The 18,202-nt window shown below is 38.5% G+C and overlaps 1 protein-coding gene across 1 annotated transcript in view; it reads right to left on the bottom strand.

Moving 5' to 3' along the window:
• Positions 1-626: 626 nt before the first annotated feature.
• CA8 (carbonic anhydrase 8 (inactive)) overlaps positions 627-18,202 on the bottom strand; it is an 88,096-nt gene continuing 70,520 nt past the window's right edge. Inside the window, exon 9 of the mRNA XM_007471469.1 lies at positions 627-1,336. The gene's annotated coding sequence lies outside the window, so the exon portion shown is untranslated. The remainder of the gene's footprint in view (positions 1,337-18,202) is intronic.

The following is an 18,202-nucleotide window of genomic DNA, read 5'->3' on the forward strand; positions in this document are numbered from 1 at the left end:
GGCTTTGTTAGATGCTGACCCTTCATCCGCCTCCACTTCCTCTCTCTGGGGCAGCTCTGGTCCTTTCTCTCCCTGCCCAAGGCTCCACCGTGAACCTTCTTAGCTTCTGTTTTCAGGATTACTTGGTATGGTTTTTTTTATTTGCATTTAATGCTTTTCTTTATTACAACCTTTACCCAACACATTTAAAATCTCTCAACACATAATTATTCCATCTGTATTATTTCCTATTTCTAACTTAGATATTCTGCATCACAAAATCCCTCAAAATTGAGTGTATGTTACTGAAGTCATTAGTTTTACAACAATAATTATAACAACAACTAATAACATTTATTAAGTACTTGCTTTGTGCCAGGCACTCTACTGCTTTACATAAATTATCTCATTCTATCACATCTAACTGTATCTCAGTATATGCTTGAATTTGCCAGTAGCACTTAAAATTAATTAAAATAAGGTTATGATTCATCTTCAAAACAAAGATCTCAATATGCCAAAGTGAAACCTATAAAATAAAATATTTTAAAGTCTTACAAAATGTACAACTCTAAATTATTATAGGATACTATTAAATTTATGTTTCTATCATGGAAAATAAAGCTATAAAATAAAGTATCCACTTTCTCTTTAGCCTATTTATTTCTTATACCTTTCTCAAATTCCTAGAAACCTCAGCTTCTAATATGTCAAATAAGTATGATTAGATTCGTATATTCAATTAAATCCTTTAACTAAGAAAGTAATATATAAAGTGAGTATTATGTTCTTACATTAACTCCCAAATCGTGTTTTATAACAAATTACCCTGACATTAACCGTGGTATGAGGGTTGCAAAGTAACATGAGATGTGTTTTTTACTAATCCTTCACATTCCATTTTGGAGCTGTATATGCTGTTCTTGATCAAAACTCTCACTTTATTATCAAGAATTACATTATTTTCTGAATGAGTGAATTTTCTGTTGGAGACAGGAAATGAAGGACTGCAAATGCTGGAAATGTATTTTTCCTGTCTCAGTATTAATACATGATATATATTCATATTAATAATAACTCTGAAAACTAGTTTCATTTCTTCTACACATAAGCAATAAAGTATGTGCAAAAATATGAATACTAGCAGCAGTGATGCGGATACATAATATGGGGTTTCTTTTGAATTTACAGCCATTTCTAATATTTCATTAGAGCATGTGTACAGGCAACTGTCACAGATGTCCATCAAAGCTCGATTAGATGAAGACGAACAATGCAGGCTTTGAGGATAAACCGAAGCCGCAGCTCAACGTTTCCGCTTCTCACCCACGGGCACTATAGGACCACTGTCTTCCTCCTTTAAGGCAAAAAGAACGAATCGATTATGTTACTGACATTCCTCCAAGGCAGACTGGAAAGTCTTTCTACAGTCCAACGAGACAGCAAAAACGAGAAGTTTCATAAGGAAATGTGGAAATTTCAAAAATATCTTCGTGCTCAAGTTTGTCATCTCTGCAATTTTTCCACAAAGTCTACCATAATTTTATTTCTCTAGCAGAATCTATTAATGCAAAATTTCACAGAGACATGTATTTTCAACCAAAATAAGTAAACAAACCCTTGAACTGTTTTCTAAACAAAAAATTTACACATCATGCATAATAATAAATAAAAATAAAGCTTTTAATTATTGTCATTAATTTCCTGTGTAATAACTGCAGATGGTAACTGTTTGAGCACAAAGACCACTGCTTCCTAGTCCCCAAATAATGTGACATTTCTATTAAATAAATCAGGAAATAATAAATATAGAACAACACACGAAACGTGCATTTTGAGAGAACTAATAGTCTTCCCATTTAGAAAACAACACCAGCTAAGATTTCAGTTCAATACATCTACTCGTGTTGCCAGAGATGGGACTGGGGGAACACACTTTAATACAGTTGCTAAAAATAAACAAGTCCAATCTTTTGGACAACAAATATCTATTAAAATTTAGAGCACATATACTTTTCACCCAGAATTCTACTTCTTGGAACTTATCATAGAGATATAACCACCTAATCATACAAAGATTTTATGTATAAGGATATTCACTGAAGCAAAAAAAAACTAGAAAAAGCTAAATAATTTCCTTCCTTAATAAATTATGATACATAGCACAGGGAGATCAGCTCAGTGCTTTGTGACGACCTAGAGGGATGGCATAGGGAGGGTGGGAGGGAGATGCAAGAGGGAGGGGATGCAGGGATATATGTGTACATACAGCTGATTCTGTTGTACAGTAGAAAACACAACACTGTAAAGCATTTATACTCCAATAAAGATGTGAAAAAAAATAAATTATGATACAATGGAATACTTTAAAATTGTTCATACATGGTATGTGGGTGGATATGCTTGTACATATGTACATATACATGTCCACACATGTATGCATATGTTCACATAAATACATATAATTTCTGGAACAATTTATTAGAAAACATTAATAATGCTGGGATATATATTTCCAAACTAAAATTTCAAATAAGATAGTGAGTCATGACCAAATCTTTAAGATTATGCCTCACAGAAGTGATTTCAAAGGTAAAGTAGGACACTGTACGCATTTGACAACTATAACCCAACACATTTATAAATCAAAGTGACTGACATACAACAGACTGATGATCCAAACTGTAAAGCCTCTGCATTTTAGAGCTTTTTAGAAGGAGCCTAAAGGTCAGCATGGATGAATTTTTTGAAAAAGGAAAATAACTGGAGTCCCCCATTTCCTAAGATGTGTTCCACATAACTCTAGAAGTTGGGTGGAAAAAATGAATCTGTATTCAAAAAATACTGTGGAAACTCTGATTACATAGAGTAAGATATGATTCTTTCAAAGAAAACCATGTCAGTCTCTAATATGCTAATGTGCACTGTAAATCTGCAAAAGAAAATATTATATTCAGGATTCTCCAAATGTATGGGACAGTCACGTCTTGATTTAACAAACATCTTGATGCACCAATGCTCTGCAGAACACATTTGGGAAAGGTTGGTCTAGAGGCAGAGATTCCAAGTTTATGAAAGTGATTCAATTACGTTTTACCCAACTACTCTAAAAATTAAGCTACCATGGTCTAAAACATCAATTAGACAAAAGATAGGTCAGTAAATATTCAGTCACTCTAATGACATGAGGTCAGGTCTCACCCAAAGCATTTTAACATTGAACATACAACCAGAGTGCAATAGGTGCACAAGCTCTCAGGTGTCTTTGTTCATTTTAAAGCTCTAATGGCTTGACTTACAGGATTCTCAATAAATGTAGAATGAATTCTAGTTCACCTGAGTGTGGACTCTGCTGGTGAACTTAGGTTGCTCACTGTTAAAATCTCCCTCACAGGAAAACTAAAGTCAATGCCCTATATGCTTATTGAATTTTTCTCCTTTACATTGTTCAAACAAAGAAAATGTCACCTCCCAAAGCCAAGGCACTCTGAGGATGATCTATTAGCTCCCAGCCCCCCTGCAAGAGAAGGATGCTTGATCTCATTCACTGCATGATACCAGATTAGCTGGAAAAATTACAAAAAAATTTTATGTCCCTGAGTTCAACTGATCACACTCTGGGGTGTGGATGTGGAATCGGAAAGACTCACGTTCAAATCCCAGCTCTGCCACCAACTGGCTGGAAGATTTTAGGCAATCTATTTGCCCCTTCTGAGCCCCAGATAGCAATACCTACTTTGCAGGGTTTGTGTGAGAATGGAATGTGACAACAGTGCCTCCTGGGCACATAACTGAGTGGTGACTATTTCGTTGATTTTACAGACATCTCACTAAATGAAAACTGAACTACGGTATGGCCTATTATTTTCTATAGTGTGTGTTTGACATTTACTTTTCAGCACTTCAGAGAAATTTTTCATGGGATGGAATCATACTTGATCTCATCTGCACTGTGTTCCCAAGGCCCAACACAACATCTGGCTCAAAGCAAACACTCCAAGAAAATGCACATATGTATGTCTGTGTACGTGCGTGTGTGCCCACGCATGTGTGCGTACATACATTAAAAAGTAGAACAAAATGACAGTAGTAATTGCTCCTGTCATTTATTTAACATTTTTATTTAACGTTTTTACTTGTATAAAAAGTTAAATTTGGGGGCTTCCCTGGTGGTTCAGTGGTTGAGAGTCTGCCTGCTAATGCAGGGGACACGGGTTTGAGCCCTGATCTGCGAGGATTCCACATGCCGCGGAACGGCTAGGCCCGTGAGCCACAACTACTGAGGCTGCGCGTCTGGAGCCTGTGCTCTGCAACAAGAGAGGCTGCGATAGTGAGAGGTCCACGCACCATGATGAAGAGTGGCCCCCGCTTGCCACAACTAGAGAAAGTCCTCACACAGAAACAAAGACCCAACATAGCAAAAATAAATATTAGTTAATAAACTCCTACCCACAACATCTAAAAAAAAAAAAAACGCTCTGAGTACAGAAAGAGCTTTAAAAAAGTTAAATTTTTAACATTTTTATTAACGTTTTTATTTGTATCAATATTATACATGCACATAGTTGAAAAAGTTAAGTAGTTCTAAAGGGTGTATTATGAAAACTATCAGTTTCCCGTCCCATATGCCACCACTTTGGTCCTTCTCAACTCTTTGAGCTGATTATTTTATTAATACTGTAGAGTTTATCAGTATGATTGCATTACTCCTTTTTAGTTTTAGCATTGTCTGTCAACTTTCCCTATGGAGAATGTCATTTCACCTTCTTTCCTCCTATCAGCCCCTACCTCTCTAAACACACACACACACACACACACACACACACACCACTCACACACTGTAAACCCTTCCCTTCACTCCACCCTCCCAATACAGTTATATAATAATTTGGGTTGGATCAATATTTGATTTCTATCATTGTGATGATGTAAATATTATTCAGAACTGAACTACATGTATTAATATATCATAATTTTCCTTTCTTGCACAACTTGTTTACTCTGGAGTGAACCATTATCTTGAGTTTTTTCCACCTACATCCTCAATCCAAAACTACCTACAGTTGTCTGACTCTCCTCTCAAGAAGTTAAGACACATCATGCAGTCTATCAACTTCGTCTTCCTGGAGGAAGCTCTTCTAGAACCTTCTCAACTGCTCACATCCGGACTCACACCCTCTATGCTGGCTACCTCACTTCACCATCATTCTGGGAATCTCCTTTGCCTTTCTCCTTTGTCGGCTCTCCTGTTGCCTGGATCCCACATCTGTTTTCTTTGTTTATGCCATTTTGGTGAAGCACATCTTCCAGTAGCTTCCTGGGAAATAAATTTTTAATGACCTTGATATCTGAACATGACTATTGAAAGTTTGGGTGAGGAATTGTAGGTGGGCTGCAACTTTCTCTCGGAATTCTGAAGGTTATTCTTCCCTGGCTTTTAGTATTGCTGTTGAGAAGACTGATATTTAAACTCCAGGTTCTCTGAGTCTGACTTGTTTTTTCCTCCCTGTAACTTCTCCCTCCATGTTCAGAAATTTCACGATGATAGTGCCTTGGTATGGGTGCATTTTGATCTACTGCCCTGGAAATTCAGTGTGTCTTCCCAATTTGTAAATTTATGTCCCTGAGTTCTGAAAAAGTGTTTTGAATGATTTTGTTGCTGGTCCTCTCCTAAAATTTCTCTGCTCTCTCTCCAGATTTCCTATTATTTGGATAAAGAAATGACACTCGGAATACACAAAGGTAATCAGGCTGACTTTCTCCCCTTTGGGACCTCCTCCCAAATACCCATTTATCTGTATATAAATAATAAGAAAGCTTAACTATAAAAGGAAATGTTCTATTATCCAGTGATCATTGTTCATAATGAGACCTTGAAGTAAGGCCATAATCCTAAGAAGTCTTCTAAATCGAAAGCTATTTCAATATAATTATAACAGATGCCATCTTTCATGTGACTATTTCTGAACCTTAAATGATCTTCTGTGAAGAGACCCCTGGGGATGAGCGCAAATCAAATCACCATTGGGGAATTTCCTACAAAGCTATCAAAAATTAAAAAAGCACACGTGCCCACGTGTCCTTCACAAAGGCTGCTGCAGGTCACAGGGCTGACCTCAGTTCCAGTGACTTTGGCTCAGCTAATTGATAACCCGCTGCCACGTCCCTCTTTAAGTAAGATAATTCAGTGTAAAATCTCCAAAAGAAGAGTCGTTTAAGAAATAGCGAGATGCTAGACGTGAGAACTCTTTCCGAATGCTCTCGGGGCAGTTTTTTCTCATGCTGCTTGGATTTGGAGTTAGCTGGGTTACCTGATTCGCTCCCAACACCAGGCTATAAGCTCCTCAGGGGAGTCTATGCTGATAATGTGTATATTTGCACACAGTCCCTAGAATACTGCCATACACTGAACAGAAGGTTAAACATAAATGTCCTTCCATTACAAGCAAGGGCAAGATAGGAACCTTCTGTTTCAACACACCCACTAATACCAGTATCAGGTCAGGAGGAAGGAAAATAAACAGAAAAAGGAGGAAGAGAAAGGAGAAGGTCAAGAGTGTCAACTGCTTTTGAAGATTTAAAGGACACAGGGTGGGAAGCATAACACAGGATTTGGAAATAGAAATCCAGGCATGGGCTCCCCTGGTGGCGCAGTGGTTGAGAGTCCGCCTGCCGATGCAGGGGACGCGGGTTCGTGCCCCGGTCCGGGAAGATCCCACATGTAGCAGAGCGGCTGGGCCCGTGAGCCATGGCCGCTGAGCCTGCGCGTCCGGAGCCCGTGCTCCGCAGCGGGAGAGGCCACAACAGTGAGAGGCCCGCGTACCGCAAAAAAAAAAAAAAAAAAAAAATACAGGCATATCCCCGAAATAAGAGGGAAACCAGATATCACTGCTAATTATTTAACATTATTCTGGGAGTTCTAGAGGGTGCAATAAAATAAGAACTAGTAAAATTAGAAAGAAGATGAAATTGTCATTATTTACAGATGTGACCAGGGTCTATTTAGAAAATACAAACAATCAACTAAAATGTCACTGCAAACTATATGAAAGGTCAAAAAAGAAAGCCAAGGACAGAGCCAAGCAATTATTTTTTCATTGAATAAATATTAACCAATATAAAAATGTAGTGAAAAATGACACTAATCAAAATTGATAATGAGTACAAAAACAATAATAATAATAGTAATAGCTCACATTTATTGAATGCTAGCCCCCTGCTAAGCACCATGCTATGCATTTTACCATATTTTGTTTAATCCTCACACACCTCTAGGAGGTATGACTCTTAGTATCCCTATTTCACAGATGAGGAAACTGAGGCTGAAAGAATATCAATAATTTGCCCAAACCATGGAGCAGGAGGTCAAAGTGCTATATTCCCAATGAAGCCACACCCCAGGCTGACTCCAGAGTCCAAATGCACATCCTGTAGCAAATTCAGTCAGAGGAGAGAACTATACAACATCTAAAGAACATTAAAAAAAACTTTAATAAGCATAGACCTATGCATTGCTCCTTGATAGAAAGATTCAACATTGTAAAGATATCAATTCTCCTTACTCTAAGTACTCAATGCAATCCAAATCAAAAATTCTAGCAAGATTCTTTTTCTTCCTTTTTCTTTTTCTTTCATTCTCTTTTTCTCACCCTCTCTTTTATTCTTTACTTCAATCCTTCTGGTAAAATGATCCTATCGCTTATCTGGAAGAATTAAACACATGGAAATAAGAAAATTCTGCAGAAGAGATTAATAAGGGATCTTGTCCTACCAAACACTGAAATATACACCAATGTCACAAACACAATGGTTGGTGCTCATGAACAGACAGATTAATGGAACAGAACAGGAAATTCAAGGATAAACCAAGTATTCAAAGAAAGACTTAATATAATGTAACAGAATCATTTCTAACCAGATTGGCAAGGATAAGAAATTTGAAAATACTCAATGTCAGTGAAGGTGAAGAAAACTGTGTATTTGGACATGGTCAGTGGAAACATAAAGGGATACAACTCTTAGAGCAATTTGCACGTATACAGTATTACAATTAAAACTCTCTGACCCAGTAATCTCACTACTAAGAAGTTTTTAAAGAAATAAATGCGTATGTTAACCACAGTACTGTTGATTACAGCAAAGTCTGAAAATGACCTAAAATGTACAATAATAGAGGAACACTCGATAAATTTTGGTACATAATTAAAGGCAACTTATGTACAATCATTAAAATGTACACATGTATCTACTGAATGACATGAAAAGAGATATCAAACAAGCAGAGAGAAAAATTTCCTGTATAATATAATCCCATGAGGAACATTATATGTCTAAATGTGCTTATGAGAGATATGCAAAAAGAGAGATCAAAAGAACAAAAATAATGATAAAGGTAACATTTATTAAATACTTAACACTGTGGACCAAAAACATGGTAAGCACTTTAATTGCATTACTTCACTGTATCTTCACAACCACCCTATGAGGTAGCTACTACTATGGGCTTCTTTTAAGTGATGAAAAAAAGAGACTCAGAGATATCAGGAACTTGGTCAAGGTCACACAACTAACTACCAGTGGAGTCAGAATGCAACCTAAGCCATCCCCCACTGAGCTATGGGGGGACCTCCACGTTCACCCCAGTGTTCATGGTGACTGTCACCGAGAGGAGTGTCTGAGAGATCCTTGTTGCTTCATTTTGTCCTGTACTGTTTGAATTTTCCGCCATGAATATGTATCATATTCAGAGAAATCAAAGGGGTTACTCTTGCCACAGAAAGTTCAATAGGTAAACGGAGATGAACACATTTCGAGAAAGTGAGGCGTAAAAAGGAGATGACAAAGAGGTGGAAAGTATACAGAGTGATTGATTTTAAAAAGGGCAAAAACACCTTCAATCCATGGTGCAAGCACAGATTAGCGTTAACCCTTAGGGAGACTATTAGCAATGTGATACCAAAAATGAAAACACGGGTGTCCTTTTTCCCTAGAAATCTCATTCCCAGCAACTTATCTAAAGAGATAAGGAGGCAAAGATATACAAGGACTTCATAATTATCTGCCCTTTGTTATTTGAAAGGCATAGTGAAAAGAGCTCAGGGTTTGCAGTGAAACCTACCTGGGTGTGAACCCTGGCTTTGCCCTGTACTGGCTGTGACCCTGAGCAAGTTATTCAACCCCTCTCAGCCTCAGGGTCTCAATCTCTAAAATGGAAATAAAAGCACATGGCTCACAAGATCGTTGTGAGGATTAAATGAGATAAAATACAGCAGAGGGTCGGAAACATAAAAAAGCAGCTGTGGGCTTCCCTGGTGGCGCTGTGGTTGAGAGTCCGCCTGCCAATGCATGGGACACGGGTTCGTGCCCCGGTCCGGGAAGATCCCACGTGCTGCGGAGCGGCTGGGCCCGTGAGCCATGGCCGCTGAGCCTGCACGTCCGGAGCCTGTGCTCCGCAACGGGAGAGGCCGCAACAGTGAGAGGCCCATGTACCGCGCAAAAAAAAAAAAAAAAAAAAAAAAAAAAGAGTAAAAAAAAAAGCAGCTGTTCTTTCCCCTTCACTCACTAGTATGTGTCACATAGAATGGATGTGCAAACTTTAACTGAAACTCAAGGACACATCAGATTGTTTGGTATGTTCTATACAACTCTGCATCAAAGTATCATAAAACACTAAACTTAGCTTTTAAAGTTCTTCACAAGCAAACCTATGTTATACTATTCTGACACTTTCTCAATCTCAATTAGCACTACACTAATTAACAAAACTGTGTTATACACTACAGCATGTCACATTTTTCTTCCTCCTTCCCTAATCCCTAGTGTGCTGTAAGGGTGATTGAATATCTAATTACTTCTTAATTGAATGCACAGATTATACATTTTTCACTAGGTTCAAGCTTAATGCTTTCAGTCCAGAAATCAAAGTCAATGAAATTAAGCTGAAGTGGGATTTGGGCAACTATTATAATGAGAGAAGGTTTGTATTATGTCTAATTATAAGTAAATGTGGATTTTAGCATTACTTCCTATGGAAATATTTCAGGTCCAGGAATGTGACATAAGTGACTAATTTAGATGGTTAATAACATTGTTATTCTTATTTACAATCTTTTATTTCTCATTATAGTGATTTAATTGCTGGGACCCACTAAATATAATCATTCTTGAAAGAAATGGTACCATTAGAGAACCACCAGTTGTACCCATACTAAAATCAGAATGAACACTCATATTTGTGAATAATTACGTGAGTTTCTCTGCACTGTAAAGGTTATAGGAACTCTCACATGCTGCAAACACAAGGAAAACATAAATCTTGGAATACTTGGAATATAACTGGTTACATTCATCAAAAATATTCATTTATGGCCAACCATAAAAAATATTACTATCAAAATGGTGTTCCAATTCAGCTCATACTTTACCAGGAGAGTATTTCATGAGGTTCTTTTTTTTTTTTTTTCCCCTTTTGCATTATGCAGGAGTAGGAGAACCTCTAAAGTAGGTATCTCATACAATGAAGGTCTGTTTGCTTGTTTGTTTCTAGGTGTGGGGACCAAGCATCTATAATAATTTAGCTGAAGACCTTTTCAGGCAGAAGACTAGATTAAATAACTTTTTGAGATCCAGTTCGACTCCATGCTTCTAAGATGTGCCTGAAAATATTTTCTGCAGACAAGCCTTAAAGACCTTTACGTATAAAGTATAAGAATTCAGAAATTTTGCAGGCATTTAAAGACGTACTGTGATAGAAAACCAGACCCATCCAAAACCAATGTGGTTTTATTGTTTTAACAATTAGTTTACTTTGAGAATGGTGCTACATAGTGGCAAATTTCTTGATTGGAGAAACCTCCATATTATCCAACAAATATTTCAGATTCTGTCCAAGATACTGGGAATTGTCTAGACTATTTTAGCTTTTTGTATGCTACCAAAACGAGTTTTCACTGGCATGTTTGTTTAATTAAAACTGAAGTATCATACCAGTCAGAAGGGCATCATCAAAAAGTCTACAAATAACAAACGCTGGAGAGGGTGTGGAGAAAAGGGAACCCTCCTACGCTGTTGGTGGGAATGTAAATTGGTACAGCCACTACGGACAACAGTATGGAGGTTCCTTAAAACAGTAAAAATAGAGTTACCATATGATTCAGGGATCCCACTCCTGGGCATATATCCAGAGAAAACTCTAATTCGAAAAGATACATGCACCCCAATGTTCACTGCAGCACTCTTTACAATAGCCAAGACATGGAAGCAACCTAAATGTCCATCAACAGAGGAATGCACAAAGAAGATGTGGTCTACGTATACGATGGAATATTACTCAGCCATAAAAAGGAAGGAAATAATGCCATTTGCACCAATATGGATGGACCTAGAGATTATCATACTAAGTAAAGTGAGTCAGAAAGAGAAAGACAAATATCATACGATATTACTTATATGTAGAATCTAAAAAAATGATACAAATGAACTTATTTACAAAACAGAAGTAGACCCACAGACATAGAAAACAAATTTATGGTTACCAAAGGGGAAAAGGGGGGCAGGGATAAATTAGAAGTTTGGGATTAAGATATACACACTATTATATATAAAATACATAACCAACAGGGCCTACTGTATAGCACAGGGAACTATACTCAAAGTTTTGTAATAACCTATAAGTGAAAAGAATCTGAAAAAGAACAGATATACGTATAACTGAATCACTTTGCTGTACACCTGAAACTAACACATTGTAAATCAACTACACTTCAATTTTTAAAAAATTAAGTAGTCGAAAGAATAAGGCAAATCTATTTGTACTAACATATAAATATCTCTAAGACCTATATAGTTAAATTGACAATTTCTTGGTATGGCTTTTTTTTTTTTTTTTAATACTTTAGAATACATTGTTTCTCACCCTTGTGGGTGGCATGTCAGTATCTACTTTTCCCTTACCTGGTTTCTTCTTTAACAAACCCTTTTCCCTTCTTCAGGAGATGGCTTCCATCCCTAACAAAGGGCCTGGAGCAGGTAAGTCCCTCCACTCTCAGGCCATGATCCTTCCATCACCCTCATGCCATTTCATTTCTATGCTGAGATTTCAGATCTTCTAGGTTTTGCTATATGTAAGCTATGTTTAGTTATGTTTAGTAACTAATACAAAAGAAAATGAAAATATTAAAAAGAAGGTTGATCAGGGGACTTCAGTCTTTTCATCATGTTTCTGTTATTTCCTCGATAACTGCTAACATCCAGCTACGTATCAGTAGATGTAACGCAGGTCAATTTTCCAAAACCCATTCAAGACTCTGCAACTTCACAACTGAGACATTTAAGTCAGATGCCAATCACTCAACCTTCCACTGCGGATGGGAATAACAAACTACAATACTGCCACCAGCCCCCAGCGACAGATGTCACCAGTGAGTCCTGTCACCCTTTCGCACTGCGCTCAGCCATGGATGCAGAATCCTTCTCAACACTCTAGACAGCTCATATCAGTCAATCAGAGTTGACGCGCAAGTTTGAGGGCTCTCTGTCACCCATGTCTTTTATTTTTACAAATCTTTCTTCAACAATCCTATGTAGAAGAGAGGGGGGTGCTCCTGCCCAGGTGAGAGCTGACGCTAACTTTATGGGTTGTGATGATCACAGAGATGGATTTGGGAGCTATCCAAAGGCGAATCTGTGAACTGGACAATAAATTGGAAATGTGAGGCGAGGTGAGGTGAGAAGTGCCAAGTATGACTTGAATGCCTAAGAAAACTGGAAGAAAGCCAAGTCTGCGAAGGACGATCATATATTCAATCTTTTATATATTGAGTGTGAGACGCCTTTGATGCATCCAAAAGAAAAGTGAGGCAAACGGTTGGGCGTCCAATTCTAGAACTTAACAGAGAGACCTGGTGTCGGCAGATAAATGAGAGGGTCGTCTGCATTTGGTGGTAACAGAGGCTGTGGGTGTAGATGATCCACCTACAAAGAGAGGAAGAGCCACAGGCTGAGCCATGCGGACTCCAACAGCAAGTGGCCTCCAGGAAGGTCCCTTTGTGTGCTGGGCTTTCACAGTTCCCCGGGTCTATGATGAATCCGCTTTCCTAAGTCTCTATGAACTTCATCATGGAAAAGAGAAACTGGAAAAGGACAGACAGTAAATGAGGAAGAAACTGAAATGAACGCTTCTTTGTGAACAATGTTTTCTTAATAAGTCTCAAACTGGAAAAATAAAATTTAAAAATTGGCTTGAGGAAATTACCAAAAGTGAGCACCCATGAGGAAAAAGACATAATACTACATGTTTAGAGGAGATAACCTGGTCTCGGTGATTTTCTTATGGAAAACATATGAAGTTTAAAATCATGAAATCTACTGTATTTAGGGTATCATAATATATTAATGTTCAACATAAAAGCTGACCCATGACTGCAAGATGTTCTGTTCCCTTCCTCCCAAACACAGTTTTGTTTAAATTCATGGGTGGGGAGGGGAATAAATCATTCAGGAATTTTTAGCCACAATAAATAAACCTTTCTAATAGTGAAAAAAGAAACCAAGGACAGATATGGAAGCAGGGATTATTTTCCTTCTTTACTAATCTTGAAGAAATGTCTATACAGCTTTGATACTTTTCATTCTTGGGTTAAGAACAATTTTTGTATCACAGAATCAAAACAAAATAGATGGGTTGACCACCCTTGGTATTTTGGCCTTTTCCTGAAATCATACTGAGATCCTTCAGGAAATTCATTCATTTTCGGGCAATTCTATAGGATACAGTAAATAGAAAATAGCTCTACCATCGAGCTTTCATGTCTCACCCTAATGCTGTGCATCATATTAAATTATTGGAGTGAAGTCGGTCCAAGTTCTATTGACTGAAAATATGGCTCTGAGCTTTCCATTTACCCTGAAAGGATAATAGCTTTTACCTACTTGGTCACTCAGAGTTGACATTATCCCTTTCCCACAAATCCCTTCCTTTTCCATAATGGCTTAGTCGTTTCTAACCTCCAACTCTGTTAGGTTATAAAAGAAAGCTGCTATGAAACTGCTGTTAGCTATGGCACTTATTAAAGCTAAGAAGAGAACATAACTAACTGCAACAGTATCCACGGAGAAGAGTTCAGTACAGTCTGAATGTGACTCAAAGACCCAAAACGGGTCTTTGCCCAAATACGAGGGTTAAGTTTGACACAGGGATCAGATACTTGTTTAATAACCCTCTTTTTTCTTCTTCCTTTTTTCTGTTTTATTTTTTCCTCATCTATTTGGAGCACACATATTTTTCCCCTTTTAAGGAGGGTTGAGGGAGGTTACTTTTTTTTTCCGGAGAAAACATTTTTTATTCATAATTATATTAATTCTATGGCTAAAATATACGTTGTTTAATCATATTGTTTTGTTCTAAAGCTAAATCAACTCAAGAAACATGGTTTTATATAAATAACAGATCTAACAAATAGATAAATTGTTAATGTAATTGGAAATAAGAAATGTAGGATATTTATTTACCTGTTTACAGGGAGGTATGTAAAGAGCTCTGTGGCATTGGTTTTTACAGAAAATAATTATAATTAACTATAGTTACTGTAAACATGTGTGCAGTTTAACAATATTTGAGTCACAGGGGCAGCAGGCAAATCTTTGAACAGTCAGAATAGCTTTCTAAAAATCGGTTAATACTTAATGAAACAAACAGGCAAATAATCATTTCACTGGAAGGGTAGTACCAATATTATCATGCCGAGGGCAGCAAGGAAACTGGACATAAAGCTTGGTTTTATTTTGGCTTGTTATTAAGATTTGGTTCTCCTGCATCGTAAAGAAAGTTCAGTGGGTAAATTGGCTCCTAGAAATCTGAACTAGCCCTGCACCTGGGTGACTTATGTGCTAACTCTTTAAACAAGTACAAAACCATAGTTCATAATTCCTAAATGGTAATACAAAAAGTCACAGATAATTCATGGGAGTAATAAGTCTTGGTTATCAAAACCCTCCAGATGGCTAGACATGTCATGCAAAAATAAATGTCATTTTAAGTCCAAAAACTAAAGTTATTTTAGTAAAGCATAGCTAAAATAAATCTGAATTATTTTGAACATTTTTTAGAGAACTATCAGAAAAAAAGGTTTTTTCTCCTTTTCAGTTCCAAGAGCTTAAATGAAACATTCATGCATTAAATTCAAAGTCTGACTGTCAAGTCATTTCACTTTAATAAAAATTTGAATTACCTGCCTTAGGGCATTATTAAATATCAAATAAAAAGCACACATCCATAAGTCTGATTTCCCAATATAATTTTTATGTAGCAGTACGACTAGATTTGTATTACACTTTTCAAGATAAAAGGATCAAAAATGTATTCATAAAAGGATACGGTCAGAAGTGAAGTCGCCTTTGAAAGAATTTCTGCACCATTCTTAGGAATTTGGGGGAAAATGACCTCCTTTAAGTAATCTCAGCCACCAAGACAAGGACATAAATCCATCCTCTCTTAAAATATCTAAACTGCAATTAATCAAAGACTGAAAATTACACACTGTCCTCCTATCATACCATGAATATGAAGTATCTGAAATATATGTAATCTTCTCATAAACATTTAAGAGTGTGTGTGTGTGTGTGTGTGTGTGTGTGTGTGTGTGTGTGTGCAAGAGAGGGATAAAGTAGTGATGGTTATTTAGATATTTAGAGACAGGCAATTCTGGTGTAGCACCAGATATGGATCAAAAATTAAAGCCAATAATCTTATTTCATAAAAAGCGTCATTTACAGTTACCGACATTCACAGAGAGTATACCAAACGTACACTGGGGAAATTCATAAATTCACGTTCACCAACCTCACCGCCCCTCTCTGCCTGGCCCTCCAACCGGGTCGTGCCCGTAAGCCCTCCGGACCCTCACTCTGCACCCATCTCCCAGCTGTCTGGCAGCGCTCACCTCTTCTAGCTTCTACCCAACCCTCCTTAAACAGTAAAGCAAGTCGTGAAACGCTGTCTATAAACCGCCAGCTCCTTCCTTCCCGTGATAGCACACCAAGTGTCCGGTCCCATAACAAAAGTCAGTCTCCACGTGTGCCGAGGGCCCCATCCCCTGGCAACTTTCCAGGGACTTCACTGCTAGGGCTAGCCCCGCAAGAAACAGCACCTTCAGCCCTGCCCACCCACTGGCTCATTCCCCCTCCCCCCACGTACAGAAAAGTTTTACTATTTCTTTTGTTTCAAAAAAGAAAAGTCTCATTTTCCCACCACACAAAGGGAAATGATATGCATGGGACATGACAGAGGTGTGAGCCAACGCTAAGGTGGGAATCATACTGTAATATAAAAATGGATCAAATCAAAACACACATTGTACACCTTAAACTTACACACGCTTGTCTGAAGCTGCCACCACAAGGTATCTCCACCCCCTCCCTTCACGCCCAACTTCTGCCCACTGCAACCGCCTCCCTCGTCCTCCTGCCACCCTGAGAGCCAGCGTGGCGACACTCCCTGACCTCTGTCCTGCAGTGCTTACAGCAAGGGGCTCTGCCAGGCAGGTTGCTTGGGTCCAACTTCCAGTCCCACTGACCAAATGGCTTTGAGCAGATGACCTAACTTCTCTGTGCTTTGGTTAACTGGTCATAAAGCATCCCATAAGATTTTATGAACATCGGAGGTCATCCCCATGTAGCATGAGAACATTATACGTACACACTTGTATGTATAAAATCTCTATGCCCACAACTCCTGCATTCTGTTCAAACCTCTTTTCTGATCTCCGCTCTCGAAATTCCAGCTTCCTTCACGCCAGGCCCACTGTTGTGACTGACAAGCCTCTCTCAGTCCCCTCCCACTCTCCATCTCAGACAGGGCCTCTTCTGCCTTCCCTCTTGTCACTCAGTGGCACTCTAGCCACACAGTTTCTAAAGCCCCAAAAACCCCGGGTGTTATCTTTGATATTTCCATCTCCCCGCACCCTCGTCCAATTTATCCCTAGATATCACTTTCCAAGACCCTTTCACATATGTCAGCTTCTCTCCATCTGCACTGCTCCTAGGCTGGTATCCATGCCTGCATGCCTTTCACCTTGGCTACCCAGTGGACGTCTAAAATATCCTTCCACCGCCACAGCCTGGCCCACAATAATCTGATCCATTCGTTCTGCAGCCACTGTGATCTCCTGAGAAGGCCACTCCCCTGAGAACGCTTAGATCTCAGCACACTGACGATGAAATAAAGATGTCTTAACATGGCTGCCGAGGCCCTCTAAGTCATGGGGCCCTGCCTGACCTTCACTTTTCATTTCCATACCCCAGACTCACAAGGCTTCTTTCAGGTGCATCAATGCATCAAATTCTTGTCACCTCCACAGAGACTGGGCCCTCGGGGTCTCTGCAAAAGATATTCCCTCTATCTGAAATCTCCTTCACTCCATTTCTTGGTTCTTTTCATTCATGGAATTTATTAACTGTGTATTTTTTTTTAACATCTTTATTGGAGCATAACTGCTTCACAGTGTTGTGTTAGTTTCTGCTGTATAACAAAGTGAATCAGCTATATGCATACATATATCCCCATATCCCCTCCCTCTTGCGTCTCCCTCCCACCCTCCTTATCCCACCCCTCTAGGTGGTCACAAAGCACGGAGCTGATCTCCCTGTGCCAGAAGTGTTTGTTTCTCGATTGTCAGGTTCCCCATCTCAGACTCTAGCTTTTATGAGGGCAGAGACCACATCTGTTCTTCTCATCTCTGTATACACAGAACCAATCATGTAGTAGGTGCTCAATAATGATTTCTGACTGAATATTATTTTAATTCTTTAGCTCATCCATTATAAGGCTCAGCTTAAAGCCCTCGGGGATGTTCTCCATTGTTATCATATATGAATTACTGAAAGTTCCTTCTCATTCCTACCACAGGTGACTTTGCCTGGCCTCATCATCATCATCCCCATCATCTCATCATCTACTGGCTGACACAGAAACTGAGAAGGAACGAAGGACTGGAACACAGTTGGCTGATACAGGACACACATAAGTTCTAAGGAATTTCTAATTTCCCTAAGGACATCCACGACTCCAAGTGTTACTTGCCATGATCGATTCAAAGTAAAATCAACACGTTTCAACCCTTAAGAAGCCTGAAATCTGACACAGGAAATAAGAAATATACAAATAGCTAATTGGAAGAAAAATGTGAAACAAGAGGTACAATATAAGGGACACGGAGAGAATTCCTGC

Source organism: Lipotes vexillifer, unplaced genomic scaffold, assembly GCF_000442215.2.
Source record: "Lipotes vexillifer unplaced genomic scaffold, Lipotes_vexillifer_v1.1 scaffold165, whole genome shotgun sequence".
Taxonomy (NCBI): Eukaryota; Metazoa; Chordata; class Mammalia; order Artiodactyla; family Lipotidae; genus Lipotes; species Lipotes vexillifer.